General features: G+C 45.4%; 1 non-coding gene across 1 annotated transcript; it reads left to right on the top strand.

Moving 5' to 3' along the window:
- Positions 1–22,297: 22,297 nt before the first annotated feature.
- Positions 22,298–22,370, top strand: trnav-uac (transfer RNA valine (anticodon UAC)). Its single transcript has one exon. It is a non-coding gene; the product is annotated as a tRNA-Val (tRNA).
- The last annotated feature ends 270 nt before the right edge of the window (positions 22,371–22,640 follow it).

A 22,640-nucleotide genomic window follows, 5' to 3' on the forward strand; every position in this document is an offset into this window, starting at 1 on the left:
AGTGAATTAAAGTGAAGTGTTTGTAAACACTGAAAGCTGATAGACCAGGGGAGGCCTCACGGTGTTGGAGACGGAGTGAAATACAGTGAAGTGTTTATAAGCACTGAAAGCTGATGGACCAGGGGAGGCCTCACAGTGTTGGACACGGAGTGAATTAAAGTGAAGTGTTTATAAACACTGAAAGCTGATACACCAGGGGAGGCCTCACAGTGTTGGAGACGGAGTGAATTGCAGTGAAGTGTTTTTAAACACTGAAAGCTGATAGACCAGGGGAGGCCTCAGAGTGTTGGAGACGGAGTGAATTACAGTGAAGTGGGTTTAAACACTGAAAGCTGATACACCAGGGGAGGCCTCACAGTGTTAGACATGGAGTGAAATACAGTGATGTGTTTATAATCACTGAAAGCTGATAGACCAGGGGAGGCCTCACAGTGTTGGAGACAGAGTGAAATACAGTGACGTGTTGATAAACACTGAAAGCTGATAGACCAGGGGATGCCTCACAGTGTTGGAGACAGAGTGAAATACAGTGACGTGTTTATAAACACTGAAAGCTGATAGACTAGGGGAGGCCTCACAGTGTTGGAGACAGAGTGAAATACAGTGACGTGTTTATAAACACTGAAAGCTGATAGACTAGGGGAGGCCTCACAGTGTTGGACACAGGGTGAAATACAGTGAAGTGTTTAAAAACACAGAAAGCTGACAGACCAGGGGAGGCCTCACAGTGTTGGAGACGGAGTGAAATACAGTGAGGTGTTTATAAACACTGAAAGCCGATTGACCAGGGGAGGCCTCACTATGTTGGAGACGGAGTGAAATACAGTGAAATGCTTATAAACACTGAATGCTGATCGACTAGGGGAGGCCTCACAGTGTTGGACACAGGGTGAAATACAGTGAAGTGTTTATAAACACTGAAAGTTGATACACCAGTGGAGGCCTCACAGTGTTGGAGACGAAGTGAATTACAGTGCAGTGTTTGTAAACACTGAAAGCTGATAGACCAGGGGAGGCCTCACGGTGTTGGAGACGGAGTGAAATACAGTGAAGTGTTTATAAGCACTGAAAGCTGATACACCAGGGGAGGCCTCAGAGTGTTGGAGTCGGAGTGAATTACAGTGAAGTGTTTGTAAACACTGAAAGCTGATAGACCAGGGGAGGCCTCGCAGTGTTGGAGACGGAGTGAAATACAGTGAAGTGTTTATAAACACTGAAAGCTGATGGACCAGGGGTGGCCTCACTCTGTTGGAGACGGAGTGAAATACAGTGAAGTGTTTTTAAACACTGAAATCTGATAGACCAGGGGAGGCCTCACTGTGTTGGAGACAGAGTGAAATACAGTGAAGTGTTTATAAGCACTGAAAGTTGATACACCAGTGGAGGCCTCACGGTGTTGGAGACGGAGTGAAATACAGTGAAGTGTTTATAAGCACTGAAAGCTGATACACCAGGGGAGGCCTCAGAGTGTTGGAGTCGGAGTGAATTACAGTGAAGTGTTTGTAAACACTGAAAGCTGATAGACCAGGGGAGGCCTCGCAGTGTTGGAGACGAAGTGAATTACAATGCAGTGTTTATAAACACTGAAAGCTGATACACCAGGGGAGGCCTCACAGTGTTGGAGACGGAATGAAATACAGTGAAGTGTTTATAAACACTGAAAGCTGATAGACCAGGGGAGGCACGACAGTGTTGAACACGGAATGAAATACAGTGAAGTGTTTATAAACACTGAAAGCTGATAGACCAGGGGAGGTGACGATCTGGATTCTTTTACCCTTAGACTGGTTCAGCAAAAACCGATTCGAATACACCTTAAAAGTTCAACACAATTTTATTAGCTGCAGTCGACCTATTCTACAGAATCGATTTCAACTCTGACAGAGTCTTATCAATCTCATAGAACAGGCAAAGTTACAGAGGCAGATCCACACAATTATACATTTTCAGAGTGGGGAGGGACATGATTAGCAAGGGGTTAAAACCAATCATAAGCTGAGTCTAGGCAAGCCATGCTAACTGACATAAAGGCCGACCGCTCACAGGTAATACCTGTTCATGCGTATGCCAAGGAAAAGGGAGGCTTCCTTATCTCTGGCTTGGGATGTTTTTCGACCTTGCCTGAAATAGGCCATTCATTCATTATGCAGCTGCATAACAACTCCCTACACCAGAATTCAGCTCCATCATATCTCTTCGCTTGATTAACACAAAGCAGGCTTATAGATAAAGAAAATTAATAACATAAACAGATGGTCAAAGAAAAGCTCATTGTTCTAATTCTAGCTAGCAAAAAGGGCTACTTAATTAACCCTTGGTTAAACCAGTAAAAGCTTACCCCATATGCATTTTTTTTAGAAAGGGCGCTCACAGGTATTCTCATCCCCCTCTTTTATCATTTTATAATAACCAATCCTTGCTCGCTCAGCAGTTCTACATAATTATATTCGGATTTGGTTCATGGCTACCTTACAGACAATTTTGATGCTGAGAACGATTATGGCGAAAATGAGTATTGCTGCAATTAGGATAACCAATCCATGCATTTGGATACGCTCCCCATGAGTTAATGAAAAGCCAGTCTAGCCAACTTCCTCCTGGGGTCTGGTGTAATTTTGTTACTTCGTTCCTTATGTGCTCAGCCAGATTAGTTATGTTTTCTGAGTTATCTGGTATGTCGGTACAGCACTCTGATCCAATCAGCGCACACGTTCCACCTTTTTCGGCCAACAGATAGTCTAGAGCCATGCGATTTTGCAAGGCCACTGTCCGAATGGCTATCATTTTGGCACTAATGTCCTGCAGTGCTTCTGCTGTTTCATTAGCTACCTGTTCTAAGACAGAAGCCATGAGCCGAATTTCCTTGATTGTCCTGCCCACCCCATACCCAGGGAACAAAATAGCGAAGTATCGTTCTGTCTCTGTAATTTCCCTTTTGGGTCGGTAATGGCGATGATCTGCTAGGGAGGGCAAGTAATGGATGTATGGTACCACATATTCCAAATAGCAGGACCCAGCCCAATTCTTGGGTAACCATGGATACGCCTTGTTGCCACATATAAAATACGTGCCGTTATAAGCGCCCCGGTTCTCCTCAGGTTGGTCAATTTTAAGTACCATGGTTAGATCGCCCTTTGGTCCGTTCTTGTTCGATATAGTGAGGTAGTTTGGCACAACGATACTACCTCCTGGCGTCTGGGTCTTATTTATTATATGGTTTCACTTACTATCTCCCATTGGGATTCCCTTGGAATCATTGCGTTGCAGATATAGTTTCCCCTGTGGTGTCTTAGCTCCTACGATATTACTTAGGGCAAGGAATGGGGGCTGTTCTGTACGATTATACCATCGTTTGATACCATCCTTCGAAACTGTCAGAAACGTATCCACCATCCTTAGGTTGTCCGACATGTTTGTTAGTGGAATGTCGGTTATAGTCCCATGAAAGAGATTCACTCAGATTAAGAGGTATTGGTGTTAAAGGTATGCCTCCCTTGGAATGAGTAGGGATATGGGAGCACACCCAGCAGGAGGACATGTTTAGGCGTTGGGCATCGAGATGAGACATGCAAAGGAAGGTGTTCAAATGCAGTCCCCTGGATACCCGACCCACAGAGCGCCTTACCCTTTCTTTAGAGCATGAATTTAGGGCTGGAAATTCACTTTCGTTTCTGCGGCAAACAAAATCAAATTTGCATTTAGTCCGGTAACATGGTAAGCAACTGTTCATTTCCCGTTGTTCTCCCAATACCAGTGTTCGGTAGTGCTGCCGCAGGAGCCCGGTATAGTCGTCTATCCGGGTGACGTTCCACCTTCCGAATCCATCTGGGTCATTGCATCGAAGTACGTCTCCTGGGCATAGATGATATATGCGTTCAGGCCGGTTACAGGTTCTCTGTTTGTTCACTCCCAGGGTCAACCAGAGTACGAAATAGGAGATCCGCAGTAAGGCTTTCATGGCTGGTCACGGCACCTGTATAGGAAAGATTTCTTGAAAGAAAAGAGAAGTTAGCATTTTAAGTTTGAGATGTGGGACTGATAGTTTTACAGTGGTGGAGGTGAACCCAGGCACTCTTCCCCTCTACTTTCACAGCGGTAGGGGTGGTGAGTAATACTTGATAGGGCCCCTCCCAACGAGGTTCCAGTCCTTTCCTTGTCCAATTCCTGATTAACACATACATTCCGGGCTCGATTTTAGATGGACTGATTATAGGAGGAAGTTCGACGTAGGCAGCCCGTACACGAGAGTGGAGGCTTCTCAATGCCTTAGTTAATGACAAAATATAGTTAGTCATTTCTGTTGTCATGTGGTGAAATTGGACGGTCTTCGGAACGTTTTGATTCCACGGGGTCTTGAGGGGTCTACCATATATAATTTCAGCAGGACTTAACCGCATTGCCCCAGCCGGGGTAGTACGTATCTGAAATAAGGCGACAGGAAGAAGTTTGAGCCAAGTAGTACCAGTTTCTGCCTGCAGTTTAGCCAGTTTATTTTTCAAAGTCTGGTTAGCACGCTCAACCAACCCAGCGGCCTGTGGCCTGTAGGCACAATGTAGCTGTTGTTTGATGCCCATCTGGGTGCAGAATTCCTTATTAACCTGACCGACAAAATGAGGGCCGTTATCAGAACTCAATTGATTTGGGATTCCGTATCTAGGAATGATCTCTTTCATCAGAACTTTTACAACAGTGGAGGCTTTATTATCCGTTGTTGGATAGGCCCCTATCCATTTACTAAATACATCAACAATAACTAAAACATATTTATAACGCTGACATCTAACCAACTCAATGTAGTCCATTTGGAGGGTCTCAAAGGGACCTTCAGGTAAAGGGTTGTTTTCCCTTTTGCAAGACACTGCCTTTCCAGGGTTGTGTTTCTGACAAATAAGGCAACGACTGCTGATGCTCTGGGCTAGGGCTTGCAACCTAGGATGCCACCAAGTGGCCAGCATTGTATCGCTAGCAGCTTTGGCCCCACAATGAGTTGCAAAATGTATACATTCAATAACCCATACTGCTAATTCATCCGACATACAAGTCTGCCCCGCAGGGGTGAGCCACAATTTAGATACACAGTCATAAGTACAACCAAGTTGTTCCCACAATTGCTTGTCATAGTCAGGAGCGTCCTCCTGTAATTTAATGACGTCTTGGATGGTTGGCATTGGCTTTTCAGAGGGAGACTTGATCTGGTTTGAGCTTTTAGTCCGACTCATCATTCTAGGGACAACCACCCTCTGTGTCTGGGACACTTCCTTAGCTTCCTGATCAGCATATCTATTCCCTATATCTACTGGTGTCTGTCCTGTCGTGTGGGCGGAGCATTTTATAACTGAGATCTGTCTTGGTAATATAAGGGCTTGTGATAAATCTGAGACTAACTTCTGATGGGAAATCTGAGTACCTGCAGAAGTCAGAAACCCCCTGTTTTTCCATAACTGTCCGAAATCGTGAACTACCCCGAAAGCCTATCTCGAATCTGTATATACGTTCACTCTCAAGTCTTTCCCTAGAATGCAGGCTCTTATTAATGCAAACAATTCTGCTTGCTGGGCAGAATATGGAAATTCAAAAGCAGCAGATTCAATGGTTTTACCGTCCTGATTCACTATTGCATATCCAGAAAGTTTCTCCCCAAAGGAACCAATAGAGGCTCTCCCATCTACATACATGGTTATGTCCGGATCCTTTATTGGGACATCAGACAGATCGTCTCTGACAGAAGTATCTTCCTTAATTAAAGATAAATAATCGTGTCCTGGGTCAGTCTGTTCAAAGGGTGGTTCTGTGAGAAAACATGCTGGATTGATGGTAGTACAATATTTAAATCGCAGCTTAGGATTGTTCAGCAGATATATCTCATACTTATTTTGTCGAGCCATGGTAAGATGTTGAGTCTGTAGCTGGCCTAATAATGCAGTTACCGAGTGTGAACTGTATACAGTGATGTCCTGTTGTAAAGTCAGATTAGCAGCAGACTGTAGGCTGTTGTAAATAGTCGTTAAAATCTGAGTACAGACTGGGTGTCCTAGCGCTACGGGATCTAGTTTTGAAGAATAGTACGCCACCGGTCGATGCTTATCTCCGTGTTTTTGAGTTAAAACAGCAGTTGAGCAATCAATGAGGATAGTACAGTTCAACTGAAATGGTCTGTCATACAGGGGTCTCCCCAATGCGGGTGTTTGTGACAAAGCTTCCTTCAATCTTTTAAATGCTCCCAAGGCGTCGGAATCTAGTTGAAATTCGCCCTCTATGCTGGTGTATGGCGTTAATAATTTAGTGTCCAAGGCAACGTTAGGAATCCACTGTCTGCAATAGTTTACCATTCCCATCCACTGACGTACCTCCTTTGCAGTGCGAGGTACAGGGAATTGACAGATTCGTTCAATCCTGCTTCTTTATAAGCTTCGCTTGGTTGCTGAGAGCATGACTCCAAGAAGCTTAACCCTCTGTTGGCCCACCAGTACTTTCGATTGGGATACCATGTACCCTAGCGAGGATAAGTGATTTAGCAGTTGGGCAGTGTCTTTTCGGTTACTCTGCTCATCAGGGCTGGCTATCAACAAATCATCCACATACTGGACTAGAGCAGACCCTTGTTTTAAAGTCAATGCCTGTAATTGCTCCTGGAAGCATCTAGAAAATAACGTTGGGGAGTTAACGAAGCCTTGTGGCAGTCGGGTCCACGTATATTGCTGTCCCTCGTAAGTGAAGGCAAAAAGATACTGGCTCGATGGGTCTAGCGGCAAAGCGAAAAAGGCGTGTTGGAGATCGACTACTGCAAAGACTTTGGCTGCTGCAGGAACTTGAGCCAGAATGTGAGCTTTATTGGGCACTAGTGCATGCAGCAGCTGTACAATGGCATTGATTGATCGCAAATCCTGTACTAATCTGTACTGGTTTGGCTTGCCTGGCTTCGGAACTGCCAGTATGGGCGTGTTACATGGGGACTGACATTTGATCAAAATCCCTTGCGTTAACAACCCAGCGATCAGTTTGTCAATGCTTGGTATTGCCTGTTGCTTTCGTGGATATTGTCGAATAGAGGGTAGTACAACATTGCCCTGCAGAGCAACATGAATAGGAGTCATTTTAACGCATCCGACCTGTGTGGGATCCTCTGCCCACGCTTGCGGATTAACGTATTCTGGTTTCTCATTGCCCACATGATGGCGCAATTGTGCCCTGTTAACCCTTGGTGTCTGGTAAAACAGAATAGTCCGGCCGCATGACAGGGTCTGTTTCTGTCGGTTATTTGGATCAGCTTGTTCGACTGTCTGTTTTACCATGGGTCCTAAATCTTTCGCATGATACGGGTAATTCACCTCCCGGGTAATATGTGGGACTCCCTTTATTTCAAGGTATCCTGGATCACATCCCATTGTCTTCGCAGCACCCCGAGTGATGTAACATGTAGTTGGTGCTTCCTTCCATAACTCTGAGGGGATCTCAACATACTCTGCTCTCCCTTCTGGACCTGTAACCATAGCCCGATGGATAACTTCCCATTCCGTTCCTACATAGCTTCGGTAAAAGTCCTCCAATTCCTTATTTTTCACACTCATATCGTAAGCCAAGGTTACATGAAGGGAACTCTCATCTTTGAAGTCTCGAGACCACCATTGTGGGGTGATGGAAACATAACACGGCATTTTAGGGGCCCATTGTTTCACAATCAGTCCCACGTCCCCCGCACTCAATGCTCAGGCGGAATGCACATAGTAAGTCTCTAGCCATGAGGTTACAGTCGAGTCCACTTGTAATTATAAATTGGTGTTTTACTGAGTCATTTCCAAATTGTACTTCCACTGGTTCAGATATCGAGTATTGGTTCACTTGTCCCTGAAAACCAGACAGACTCTGTTTTTCCCCGGACTCAGGGAGATTGAGTTCCGATCGGACAGATGACATGGTTGCTCCGGTGTCTACTAAGAATGTATGTGGGTTTCCTTCGATCATTAATGACAGAACGGGCTCCTGCTCTGACTGGATCCCGTTTACCACAAGGTTAGCTAGTCAATACTGGGGGAACGGATTGTTTTGGGAAAAGTCCGGAAATCTTCCTCGTCCTCGATTCCCTTGCCAACCTCCTCTTCGCTGCCCTTGCATATGGCCCCCTTTTCCCTGTCCACGGGAGGGACATTGCTTGCTCCAGTGGCCTGGCTGACCACAATTAAAACAGGCATCTGACCCTGTTTTTCTCCCCCCTCCTCCTCTTACTTCAAAATCACGTCTCGGGGGAACGTAGGGTGGGCCGTAATTAGAAGCGGTTGGTCCATTAGGGTGTGTAATGTATCCATTCCCTTCTCCATCAACCCATCCTGGGACACAATACTGAGGCTCCATCTGATATCCTGTTCTGTCTGGGGTGTGTTTCGGCTCTTCCTTTTTTACCACATACTCAGTTTTGACTCTAACCTGGGCTTGACCTTCCTGGTGCTTATTATCCATCCAGTAGTATTTCACTGCCCTATCCATCTGATTGGGAGTATTCTCTGACCAGTTCATATTATTAGTCTTAATTGCTTGAGCAACCTGAGTCGGCAGGCAGTTCAGTAGTGTAGCGCAGTACAGTGGTGAGTTTCTTCCCTCACGGTATGCTACAGCTCCTGACTGATTCTGGTATATTTCAGAGAATCTTTCCAAATATTCGTCTGCTCCCTCGCCCTTTTTAGGCCTGGTGTCTAAGATCTTATTTAGGTCAATTGGTTTTTGTAGGGTGGTGGTCAAGGCGTTGAGTATAGACTGTTCGCGATCACCATTCTGTGCCTGAGCGTTTGCCAATTCAGTATAATTCGCATACTATATGTGACCCAAAAACCGAATGCGTTCAGCAGGGGTTAAAATTTGCTGCACTAATGCCCACAAGTCTCTTGGTTCTGCATTATGAACGGAAATGGTATTCCGAAGAAAGTCTACAAACAGGGTAGGTGATTTCTTTCTATCCGGCATCCCGGCGAGAATGGCCATCATCTCGTGGGGTCTCCAGGGACAGTACACATTTATCAATTGGGGGTTGCCGGGTGCTCCGACTTTAGCCAGGTCATAGGCGGGATTAGGCACCTGTTTCATTGGTAACTGACGAGGGCTCCATTCACACCTAACTAGTGTCTCAGTACGATGTTCTGAGTTTAGCAATGTCAAGTCGTCTCCTGCTGCTCCACTGTCTGTGTCTCTAAGTTCCTGACTGTCCAGTCTCTGATCTCTCTGCTTTCTAAAACTAAGTGGGCTGGCTGAGAATTGAAATGTTGGAGCCAATAATTCCGTAGTTTTACTTCTGGTACGGGAGGAGACCGGGGAGACAATTTGAGGTCTTATCGCAGGGGTTTGAACAGCCAGTTCCGTCGGCACCGAAGGATAGAGATTAGCGTACTCAGGAGGGGCATTAGGACCCTGGGGAGCTACACGGGACCTAACAGGAGGAGCACTAGGACCCTGGGGAGCGACACGGGACCAACAATTCCACTCATCCAAATCATCATCGTCTTCCTCAGCCAGGCAAAGGCCAATCATTGGATTACGTAATCCACTTTTCTCAAGCCCTTTTGGCTCACCCGAAGTCTTTTCAGACTTCTGTTTAGAGTGTCTCTCATTTTTACATTCTCCTTTTAGGACCTCGACAGACTGCTCCCTCAGTGAGTGTTATTCCTAACTTCAACGCGTTATCTTGCCAACTTGCTAATACCGAAGCTTCTTTCAATTCTTCACAGTACTGTCTCCATAAAGCAATTAACCCTTTGGCTGGTTTAGCTGCATTATTTTTCCAAATTACTTCCTCTGCTTTTATGGCAGTATCTAGGTCTTTAGTTCCTCCCAATGGCCATTGAACATTTCCCAGTCTTTTATTCAACCCGCCTGACAATTGTCTAAATTGTTTTGCCTTGTCTGGATATTTTTCACACAAAATCTGTAAGGCACTGCCGGGTTCTGCAGTGACATCCAGACAATTACCCATTTTATCTCTCGTTTCCCTTACGCTTAATCAACTAGTTAACACAACCGTATTATCGCCCCCCAGTCGCTTCCTGGATTTAATTATGGTCCTGACCGCTTGTGCGTCACAATCCGAAGTGCCCTTGGTGTCTGCGCCCACTTCAGGGTCCTGACCTTCGCGTGGGGGATCTCCTCTCTTAACAACTGGTCTAAGGCTGAGCGTGTGACATCGGCACTTCCTTCTGTAGTCGGTCAGCACAAGCAATCAGTTCCTGTTTATACCCACTCCCCAAGGATTCGACGTTCTGGTTTATACCCAATCACCAGAGACTCGAACACTAACTCTTAGTGATATTGATCACTGACCCACCGTGTTCCAAGGTCCTGTTTATATCCAATTATCAGGAACTCGAACCTAGTGATATTTTGATCACTAACGCACCGTATTCGAAATTCCTGTTTATATCCAGTTACCAGGAACTCGAACCTTGAATTTCAGTGATAATTTTGATCACCGACCGAAGTTTAATTACTCCCTCAGCACTTATGCTGACCCTCAGCCGAAGCTGACCCTCAGCACTTATGCTGACCCTCAGCCGAAGCTGACCCTCAGCCGAAGCTGACCCTCAGCACTTATGCTGACCCTCAGCCGAAGCTGACCCTCAGCCGAAGCTGACACTCAGTGATGTCGAATTACTGACCTATCTCGGTGAGGGGCACAGATAGGATGGATACTAAGGAGCTCTTTCCCTTCGTTGAGGGTTCTATAACAAGGGGGCATAGATTCAAGGTAAAAGGCGGGAGGTTTAGAGGGGATTTGAGAAAGAACTTTTTCACCCAGAGGGTGGTTGGAGTCTGGAACTCACTGTCTGAAAGGGTTGTGGAGGCAGGAACCCTCACAACATTCAAGAAGCATTTGGATGAGCACTTGAAATGCCATAGCATACAAGGCTACGGACCAAATGCTGGAATATGGGATTAGAGTAGACAGGGCTGATGGCCGGCGCGGACACGATGGGCCGAAGGGCCTCTATCCGTGCTGTATAACTCTATGACTCTATGACTCTATGACTCTATTCGCCAGACTGACCTGAATCTCGTAAGGACGCCACACGAGTGCTAGCGAGTGGACGATTCGTCGTCAGACTTAACAGATTCAGGAAACGGGAAGTGGTAAAAGAAAGCTTTACTCACCCCGGGGGCGCCTGCTCCTTCATCCGTGTCCGAGACAATCCGCCTCTTACTCCGCGAACTCTCGGTGATCGACCGTTGAGATCCTGCCGACTACGCCAAATGATGAACTCGATTCTTTTCCCTCAGTCTGGTTCAGCAAATTCGGAGTCGAACACACCGTTGCGGTTCAACAATAACTTTATTAGAGTCGAACTTGGAACTTGGTCTGCAGCATTGATCTGGACTCCCGATAGAGTCCCACCTATGCTGGCAGAACAAGACAAAGAACATACAGAAAATATACACGTTTATACAGTTCAATAGGGGTTGGAACATTTTTACCAATCATAAGCCTGGCAAAGGTTGGCCATGAGGGGTTACCTCACTACAGGCCAATCATGGACAATACAGTTAGCTGATCACGCCGCAGTGACAGACATAGATGAATGTCTCTTCATCTCCTAGCTTGGAATGTTTTCCCCCAATCATCCCACATCCTTATCAGCTAATCTGGAATGGTCTCTGGCTTCACTAAGCTCATTATTTCTATTGATCACTCAGCTGCACAGAGACACCGACACCAAACTCCCTACTCCCGAATGGCAACATGTCAATGATGAGCATAAGCAGACCCCAACATCTAACGAGTTACTGATCTCACTATTAACCTTGAAGGGGCCCATTGTTCTAACCTAGGCAGCTTCTAATTAACCCTTGCTTGTCCTATTACTATTTTTCTACTTTGCCACTGAGACATTCTCATTCTATACTTTGCCACTTATACATTCTCATACTTTTGCCACTTAGACGTCCTCATTCGTTCGACATTCTCAAACACACAGCCTTTTGATCTGGAGTCAGACCCTTGCGCCACGCACTCTGAAGACAGGATCCGAGATGCTATTATATATATGAATGTTTCTCAAACACCGTTTCATTTATCCCACCTTGGTCAAATCTCCGCCAGGTCTCACCGGGTGTGAGACAGTATTGGAAGCAGCCTTCACCCCCAATATCACGCTGGCATTCATCGCCTGCTCTCAGCGGACTGCATGAACAGGGCTGGGAGAAATGGACTTTGTTCACATTATTCAGCAATGTGAATCGTGAAATATTTAATCATTTTTAATTGGATCAAGGTTTACAAAATGCTTTCGCCCGGTTTTGAACCGGAGACTTTTTATGTGCTAGGCGAATGCAATTACCACTATACTAGAGACACGAGATGATTGAAGTCCCGTGTTAGGGACATAACCCCTCAGCCAAACTAATTTCCGTATTACTGTCCAGGAGCTCATTTCACAGGGATACATTTACTGCGCTGTATTTCGGAAGGCTGCAGATGGCGATGGTCAGGCAGGGAATCCCAGAGCATCGCGCCCACACAAACATTTCACTGTTTTTTTCATGTGCCTGATATCCGACGGCAGTGTAAATTATGGCGAATCTGGCATGCTCAGATCACATTGTTCACAGAGTGTTTTCTTGCAGCCAAATCACACATCAGAAAACTTGAAATGAGATTAAGAGATCGGAGCCATTTAAAGTGCTCCCAGTTACTGCAGATCAGGAATTAAAACATGGCACTGGCTTCAGGGCTATCAGAATGAGGCAATGAATTGTAAAGTGGGAAAAAAGGCGCAACATTCGTCTTTGGGTGGGCTCAAACCTCCAACTTTTACGGTTATTGAGCCAAACGCTTGAACCGATTGCACCACAAAGACCGTCCGCTTCCTTTCCTTGCAAGATATACTGAAGCAGCGTATCACCTGGCCAAAGTTTCATGTTGCAGTCAGAGAGAATGCAATTGACCACTATCAGTGTTACTTTTCCAGAAATATAGGATGGGACATTGTTTGTGGAAACATGGAAACGGTCTGGTCTCGCTCATAGCATCGATATCACCGCCAACCCACCGGTGCTTTATTTGTTAGCAAATTGCATGTGAGAGAGCCTTCGCCACACTGACTGCAGCGGTTCAAGAAGGAGGCTCACCACCACCTTCTCAAGGGCAATTAGGGATGGGCAATAAATACCGGCCTCGCCAGCGACACCCACAGCCCATGAACGAATAAAAAAATATTAGTTTCAGGTTCTGTATCAGTTTAAGGTGCTGTATTAGATTAAGCTGTTGTATTAGTTTGAGGTACTGTATTAGTTTGAGGTACTTTATTAGTTTGATATGATGTATTACCTTGAGGAATTATATTTGTTTCAGATTCTCTATCCGTTTGTGGTACTGTATTAGTTTGAGATACTGTTTTAATTTGAGAAGCTCGATCAGTTTGAGGTGTTATATTAGGTTGGGGAATCTGTATTGTAAGGAAAGAGTTAGTCTTTACATTGAAGTAATATTAACGTTTAGCTTTTGCCTCTTAAGTAAGGAACTATAAATCTCTGTTGGGAGAATGAAACTACAATCATAAGACAGATTTGCTTCATTTTATATGCATGCATATGTTTAATATGGAGACTAGTAGATTCTGAAGTCCAGAAGCTCTTGGATTGTAACTGATATCATAATACTCGTAAGTTTAATTATCCTTTTTATATAAACAATTCTCTGACAATCATAACAAGGCCTTTAAATCATTCAGAGCTGGTGTGTATGCGTGTCAGACAGCATTGTGTGCTATTCGTCTTACCAGCTTCACAGGGAAGCAGGAGAGGTGTGACATCTGTATGATTGCTACGTATCACTCCAAGCTGATGCAGCGGGAAAGGGCTGTACTGGTGAGAGATAAACACCATTCTGCTTTCTGGTCAATGGGCAAGGCCATATGTTTTAACTAACAAGTTCAAAAGTTATATTTATAATTAATGCCTAAAGCAGAACACCTGGCTGTGCAGAAGGAGCCTGTTTTCACCACAAGGCGACATCTAGTGGAGGAGTGTAGTTAGGTGATGAGGGAAGTGATACTCTGATAACATCGAAAATGCTGGAAACACTCAGCAAGTCAGGCAACATCTGTGGAGAGAGAAACAGAGTTAATGTTTCAGGTCAATGTCCTTTCATCAGAACCAAGTTGGGCAGTTGTGTTAGGTAATAGTATGAAACATAGGTATTGTTTCACTCATGTGGGCTGATTTGGGTACTTTTCTGTCTTTGGAATTTGAAGATCTAAAGTAAATTCGATCGAATCCGGGACCTCTCACATATTTGGACTAACAACCGCCAAAGCGAAAATCATACCCATTCACCAACGAGCCCACTGATTAAGACCAGTGCACTCAAGAGCCAGCCATCGGAAAACCCTTTTTGGTGGCTCTCGTTGATCAGCAATTATGAGGACAGGTTGCACAGACGATACTTGCATTCCCTTGAGTGCAGAATATTAAGGGGTGATCTAATTGAGGTGTTTGGATGATTAAAGGGATTTGACAGAGCAGATCGAGACTATTTCCTCTGGTGGGGAGAGTCCAGAACAAGGGGGCGTAACCTTAAAATTAGAGCTCGTCCATTCAGGGGTGATGTCAGGAAGCACTTCTTCACACAAAGGGGAGTGGAAATCTGGAACTCTCTCCCTCAAAAAGCTGTTGAGGCTGGGGGTCAATTGAAAATTTCAAAACTGCGATTGATAGATTTTGGGGCGAATTCAGGAGTTTAATGACTGACCTTTTTTTCCCTGTGACATGTATAGTTTCGATCGATGAAATGTTCGTGAAAAGAGTCAGTGTGAGGAGAGTCAGCAGGACATGTTTTTCCGAGATACTTCCTTCAGACCTGAGACCGAAAATTAGTCGTTTCCGTAATGTAGCGGTTATCATGTTCACCAGTTACACGCAGAAAGTCCCCGATTTGCCCTCGGAGGGAAGCTTTCTTTGGGACTTGCTCCCCATAAACCTCCAGGGTCGAGTTTCGTCAAGCGTGAAAGGGGCTACAAACCTTTTAAAATTTAACAGCGGCTGCACTAAAGATTTTTAAGCAGACTCCTAAAATACAGTATGTAAAATGGGAAGGGATACAAGTTCATGACATGCAAAGCACAAAGATTTATTAACGTTTTAATTGTCACTTGGCAAACAAGTTAGCATTTCCTTCAGTGTGCAACAAAACGTATTAATGGTGATTAAAACAAACATTAAGTGTCTCAGAGACTTGAATTATTTTTGTGCAATGAACTATCCCCAACCACTGGGGAACACTGCATCAAACATATATATTTAAGTATATAATAAGTGTATATACATATATAATATATGCTATTAGGAGCCCTCGTGGCCCAACGGTAGTGCGGTTGAATTCAAAGCAAAATGCTGCGTGTCGAAATCATTATTTATTTTACCATTCATATGCGCCTGGATAATTTCGGAATTAATGCTTTCTTAACAATAAACGGAACTTTGGTCACTAGTTCTGCGGTGTCAGGGAGGGAGGCGTCATTTAAAAATAAACTACTGGTAGCGGTGAGCAAGTTAAGGCACAGCAGGTGTTGGGACAAGTGAGTGAACCGTCTTAGTTCAGTTGATTGATGCTTAAACACCCGGGTGCTTGATTCTGACACATTGATGGGCCCGAGGGAATTTTACAAGTGATGCTCATTGCTCCCTGTCATTGATAATTGAAATGAAATTTTAATCTGGCAAAGCCGGCGAATAAACTTTAAATAAGCGAAACAAATACTGAGCAAAATTAATCGCAATGTTTGGGGGGAAGTGCAGCTGAAAAGCAGAAGATCTGAATGGAATGATCAATAATTGAGCGGAATACATTGCTCGACTTGTTACTCGATTGCCTTCTACACCATGGAATTCAGGAGAACCTGTTTCATGGTTTGCACTGAACCCTTGGAGCGGAGCCAACAGCCGGCTCGCTGCAACAACCGACAAGGAATTAACAGTTTCCTCAGGCTTGGCTAGCTCAGTCGGGAGAGGCATTCACCTCAGGATCGTGGGTGATGGTTTCAACTTTTACACTGCACTCATGAGCGGACCCCAGCGCTCCATTTTCGCTGAAATGGAGAATTTCTCCGCCACCTTTTTCTTGATATCACAATTGCTGGCGTGCGAGTGAAAAAGCCCCTCCGGTTCACTGTGAGTGCAAGAGACAAGTCTGGAGGTGCCGCGTGGCGTCCAATGAATGTCAAAACTTTAAAAGAAGAGTTAGCGATTCAGGTACACAAACCTCACTGTTGGATAAGAGATTTTTTTTTGTCAGAGGTTCCAGCCTTGCCTTCATCTCTTGCCCTTTGCGAGGCACTTGTTCCGGTTTAAATGTACAAACTGGGTGAGTTGGTGATCGGGGGGACTGCAGGAGACTCAGCGGCCCCGGGTGAGACACAGAAAAATCCGCCCAAGCCTTGTCCCAATATAAGTTTGTGGAAGTAAACACGGGAGGGGACGGTGTGACGTTCCAGTCAAACCCCCTGTCCGGGAACGCCTGGATTTTAAAATTCTCATTCTTGCTTTCAAATCCCACCATAACCCTCGCCCCCTCCCTATCTCTGTAACCTCCTCCAGCCCTACAACCATCCCAGATCATGTGGCTACAAGAGCAGGTCAGAGGCTGGATATTCTGCGGCGAGTGACTCACCTCCTGACTCACCAAAGCCTTTCCACCATCGACAAGGCACAAGCCAGGAGTGTGATGGAATACTCTCCACTTGCCTGGATGAGTGCAGCTCCAAGAACATTGAAGAAGCTCGACACCATCCACGACAAAGCAGCCCGCTTGATTGGCACCCCGTCCACCACACTAAACATTCACTCCCTTCACCATCGGCGCCAAGGCTTCTTCGACAGCACCTCCCAAACACGCGACCTCTACCACCTAGAAGGACGAGGGCAGCAGGCAAATGGGAACAACACCACCTACATGTTACCCTCCAAGTCACACAACATCCCGACTTGGAAATATATCGGCCATTCCTTCATCGCCGCTGGGTCAAAATCCTGGAACTCCCGACCAAACAGCACTGTGGGAGAACCTTCACCACACGGACGGCATCTGTTCAAGAAGGCGGCTCACCACCAACTTCTCAAGGGCAATTAGGGATGGGCAATAAATGCTGGCCTAGCCAGCGACGCCCACATCCCATGAATGAATAAAAAAAATCTCTGTGCTCCTCCAATTCTGGCCTCTTGCGCATCCCCGATTTTAATCGCTCCACCATTATTGGCTGTGCCTTCAGCTGCCTCGGCCCTAAGCTCTGGAATTACCTCCCTAAACCTCTCCGCCTCTCTCTCCTTTAAAACATACCTTAAAACCTACCTCTTCGACGAAGCTTTTGGTAACCTGTCCCAATATCTCCATCTGTGGCTTAGTGTCAAGTTTTGTTTAATAACCCTCCTGTGAAGCACCTTGTGACGTTTTACGACGTTAAAGGCGCTATTTGAATACAGGTTGTCTCCTCTGGTTATCGACCCTCCTGCCAATGGAAACAGCTTCTCCACATCCATTCTATCAAAATCCCCTCATAAATTTTAACACCTCTATTAAATTTCCCCTTAACCTTTTTTTCCTCTAACGAGAACAACCCCAGCTTCTCCAGTCTCTCCACATGACCCATCCCTGGACACGATGCAAGGTGGAGGGTTGCAACCAGGTTTGAAAATTATTGCCATCGGGAGCTGGACAAATCGAAAGGAACCGAAATGACAAACAGTTTTGTGAATCTGCTGATACGCTTTGGGAAACGGAATTGGAGGCGAAGAAAGGACTGACCAGACAGGCGGACAAGACGCAGCTGAGTCGGCATGTCCCCCTGGAACAGTTACTCTGATGTTGTGGGTGCAATTTCGAGGTCGGAGCCATTTAAAGCGCTCCCATTTACTGCAGATCAGGGATCAAAACCTGACATCAACGATCAAAACCTGACATCAGCGTCCGGACGCTCAGAATGATTTTTCTTTATTTGTTCATGGGATGTGGGCGTCGCTGGCGAGGCCAGCATTTATTGCCCATCTCTAATTGCCCTTGAGAAGGTGGTGGTGAGCCGTCTCCTTGAACCGCTGCAGTCAGTGTGGTGAAGGTTCTCCCACAGTGCGACTGAGTAACAGACAAAGCACCGGTGGGCGCGCCGGTTGCAGGAGAGCTGGTTGGCGGTGATATCGATGCTGTGAGCGAGACCAGACCGTTCCCATGTTTTCACAAACAATGTCCCATCCTTTATTTCTGGGAAAGTAACACTGATCGTGGTCAATTGCATTTCTGTGGCTGCAACATGCAACTTTGGCTCGGTGACACGCTGCTTTAGTGTATCTTGCAAGAAAAAGAACCGCACGGTCTCTGGCGCAATAGGTCAGCGCGTTCGGTTATTAACCGAAATGTTGGTAGTTCGAGCCCACTCAGAGACGAAAATTGCATCTTTCTTTCCCACTTTAGGATTCATTGCCTCATTCTGGAAGCCCTCAAGCCGGTGTCAGGTTTTAATTCCTGATTTCCAGTAGCTGGGAGCACTTTAAATGGCTCCGATCTCCAAAACTGTTTTCTGATGTGTGATTTGGCTGCAAGAAAACACTCTGTGAACAATGTGATCTGAGCATGCCTGATTCGCCATAATTTACACTGCCGTCGGATATCAGGCACATGAAAAAACACTGTGAAATGTTTCTTTCGGCGCGATGCTCTGGGATTCCCTGCCTGACCATCGCCACCGATCCTTCTCTGCAGCCTTCCGAAATACAGCGCAGTAAATGTATCCCTGTGAAATGAGCTCCTGGACAGTAATAAGGAAATGAGTTTGGCTGAGGGGGTTCTGCCCGAACACGGAGTATCAGGTGTTAGGTTTCCGGAGTGTTGTGGTTATCATGTTCACATAACACGCGAGAAGTCCCCGGTCCAAAACCGGCGAAGAACATTTTGACACGTAGCTCCCATTAACAATGAGTAAATATTTAATGATTCACACAGCTGATTCAATGTGAACAAAGTCCATATCTCCCAGCCCTGTTGTTGCAGTCCGCTGGGAGCAGGCGATTGAAGCGAGGGTGATATTGGGGGTGAAGGCTGCTTCCAATACTGTCTCACACCCGGTGGGACCTGGCGGAGATTTGATAAGCCCTATCTATTCAACCAATAAATGAAACGGTGTTTGAGAAACATTCATATGCACAATAACATCCAGGACCCTGTCTTCAGAGTGCGTGGCGCAAAGGTCTGACTCCAGATCAAAAGGCTGCGTGTTCGAAAAAAGACGCGAAAAGCAGAGACATGATTTGTTTTCAACACGGCTGGTGAAATGGCCGGACTATCATAAATTAGGGGTCGCCTTTGAAACACTTAAAGGAGACTACCTAAAAATCACTTGGTGCAAATTTAAAATCACGGTTGCTATTCATTTCGGTCTGAAAGAAATAACAATAAACGCGTCAGTCAGCGCCAGCGGTGAGATAGTGTCGATCTTGTTTGCTGCGAAGTTCACCGCTGGGCTAAAACTGACGATGTCCAATGGACGCGAGTCCACTCAATGTGAAGGATGAGCTCATAACCAACAGGTCCCGTCAACGTCAAACACCTCCTTTCTTGTTCAATAGAGGGAGCAGAGGCGAGTACATCATCAGACACCAGCAACTTTAAGAAATGGATCAAATAAAGGCACAAATGCAAGTTCCAAATCTTTTCAATGCAAAGTTATTTCACTTTATTTAAAGTGCCGTGAGGCTGAAAACGGGTCCCAGATGATTGGCGTTCACTCTTGACGTGTTTTCCAGTGTTTGTCCATCAGGTTTGCAATTCAATTTGTATTGGATATTGAAGATATTTCAGGATGATTGCACAACATACCATGTGTAAAGCAACCATCTTGATAACTTCAATCATCACACACTCTACATCGACGCTGCAGAGGCCCCAGCACCCCTTTCAATATTGTTTTTCTTAACTCACAGTTTTCAAAAGGGAATTGGATAAACGCTTGGATGGAAACATTTTCTGGTCTATGGGGAAACAGCAGGCGAGTGGGACTAACTGGACAGCTCTTTCAGAGACCTGGCACAGGCACGATGGGCCGAATGGCATCCGAATGGCGCTGTCTTATTCTATGATTCAATTAATAGTTCAATTTCCGCCTTTCACTGAGCCTCTCTAAATGGAGCGCAGTAATCGTGTCCCTGTGAAATGAGCTCCTGAACAGTAATACGGAAATTAGCGTGGCTGAGCGGTTTGAAACTCTGGTTAGGCTCCGAACAGGAAATTCCCTCTCTAAGTTTGATTAGCTTATCAATTATCTCCCCCCTTTCCATCTTAAATGTCTTTACATATTTTTTGATCTCTTCTTCTACTGTCACGCCCACAATACCAGTCTCCCTGGTAAATACTGAAGCAAAGTGATTATTTAATATTTCTGCCATTTCGCTGTCATTGCCTGTGAGTTTGTCGTGTGTATCCCTTCGTGACCCTATTCCTATCCTAAACTTTCTTTGGCTGTTGATGTGTCTAGAATTCTTTGTTTTTTTGGTATTCATTTTTGCCTTTCTAATAGTTCTTTAGACTTCTTTCCCAGTCTTTTCACATTCCACTCTCTCCTTTATTGTCCAGTGTGTGCCTTTTTCTTTAGTTTCAATTTTGCCCTTGTTTCTTTATTCACTCCTGGTGTGTCATTTCTGGCTAGTCTGTTCTTGCTTTTTAGTGGGATATATTTCTCCTGGACTCTATTGATCACCGTTTTAAATGTTTCCCACTGCTGTTCTATTTCTTTGTCCAGGTCATTAATATGTCAAACATTTCACCGTTGGAAAATTCTCAAGTCACATATCCATGACAAAGCCAGTTGCTTTTGTGGGAGGAGCAAATCAACTTGGCAGAAAAATCAGCTGCAGCCCAATCCACAAATACAATATTTACACATCTTAGTAAAAATGTGCACTGTCAGAAGTGGGATTTGAATCCACGCCTCCGGAAAAGACAGTGACCTAAACGCAGCGCCTTAGACAGCTTGGCCATCCTGACTACCGATTTTGTGTTTCATTCTGTATCATTTCTGCACCGTTGGCCAGTGAAAGCAGCATAACATTTTAAAATGGCATTCGCTCAATGTGGGGATCGAACCCACGACCCTGGAGTTCAGAATCTCATGCTTTACCGATTGAGCGAGCCGGGCCGAAGCGCTTCCAACCGCCTTATCTTTTATTGCAGCAAGCAAGAGAAAGAATCAATTTCAAATTATTCGAATCAGTTCTGAGGGAGAGAATAAAATGTCACTTCGAAAGGCACGGACCAATCAAGGACAGTCAGCAAGGATTTGTTCTGGGGAGGTCGTGTCTGACTAACCTGATTGAATTTTTCGAGGAGGTGACAAGAAGGATCGATGAGGATAGCGCAATTGATGTCGTCTGCATGGATTTTCGCAAGGCTTTTGAAAAGTTCCAACCTGGCAGATTGGTCAAAAAAGTAAAGGCCCCTGGGATCCAAGGGAATGTGGCTTGTTGCATGCAAAATTGGCTCAGTGGCAGGAAGCAAAGGGTAATGGTCGACGGGTGTTTTTGTGGTTGGAAGGCTGTTTCCAGTGGGGTGCCGCATGGCTCGGTACTTGTTCCTTTGCTTTTTGTGGTATACATTAACGATTTGGACCTCAACTTAGGGGGCATGATTGAGAAAGTTGCGGGTGACACAAAAATAGGCCATATGGTTGATAGCGAGGAGGAAAGCTCCAGACTGTGGTGGTTCAGGCTATTTTCTGATAACAAGGCACTCAATCCATCTATAAACGAATTTTGAACGAATACGTGTGTTTGACCCAGCACAGGCACGATGGGCCGAATAATAACCTCTTGTGGACTAATATAATACGATGATACCAAGTGTTATCAGACGGAAAAGCAACACATTCCAAATAAGAGCAGAGAGAGGAAACTAGTCTGACAGCATAACAGCACGGTGAGATATTGTATTTGAGAAGGATGAGGAGGGATAGTTTATCATGGCGGTAGTCAAAGTAGGGTATCATTTGTGACTTTGATAAGGACCATTTCATGCTGCGACAGAGGTGGAAACCAAATTGGAGAGATTCAGCCCGGGCGCGGCCCCATGGTGCGGGGTGAGACGGAGGGGGGCGGGTGGAAGCAGCATATAAGTTTAAAACGGTACTCGTCCAACGTGGGGCTCAAACCCACTACCCTGAGAGTTTTTAAAGATAAGGGGGAGCAGCCACTGTCTGTGTCTCTTGCTGCAATGGAAACAACACATTCCAAGTACGAGTAGAGAGAACACACCATTCAGCTACCCATTGTGTGACATGCTATGCCATCGGTTTCCGTAGTGTAGCGGTTATCACGTTTGCTTTACACGCGAAAAGTCCCCGGTTCGATCCTGGGCGGGAACATTATGTTGGAACTTGGTCTCCACAAGCATCCAGATCGATTTTCTTCTCATGCCGAAAAGGGAGACAGTGGCTGTTCCCTTATTCTTTGTAAGCTGCATCTTTTACTTCATTAAACAGATAATTTTGAGTGAGAGAAAACTGATCCACAGTGACGCTCTTTTCAAGTTTTATTCCCTTCTAATCTGGATATATTGGCTTTGGACAGAGTGGCTTTTGAAAGGAATTGGTCGGGTGGGATCTACAAACCTTTTCCAACGGTGGGGAATAAGG

Source organism: Heptranchias perlo, unplaced genomic scaffold (genome assembly GCF_035084215.1).
Source record: "Heptranchias perlo isolate sHepPer1 unplaced genomic scaffold, sHepPer1.hap1 HAP1_SCAFFOLD_50, whole genome shotgun sequence".
Lineage (NCBI taxonomy): Eukaryota > Metazoa > Chordata > Chondrichthyes > Hexanchiformes > Hexanchidae > Heptranchias > Heptranchias perlo.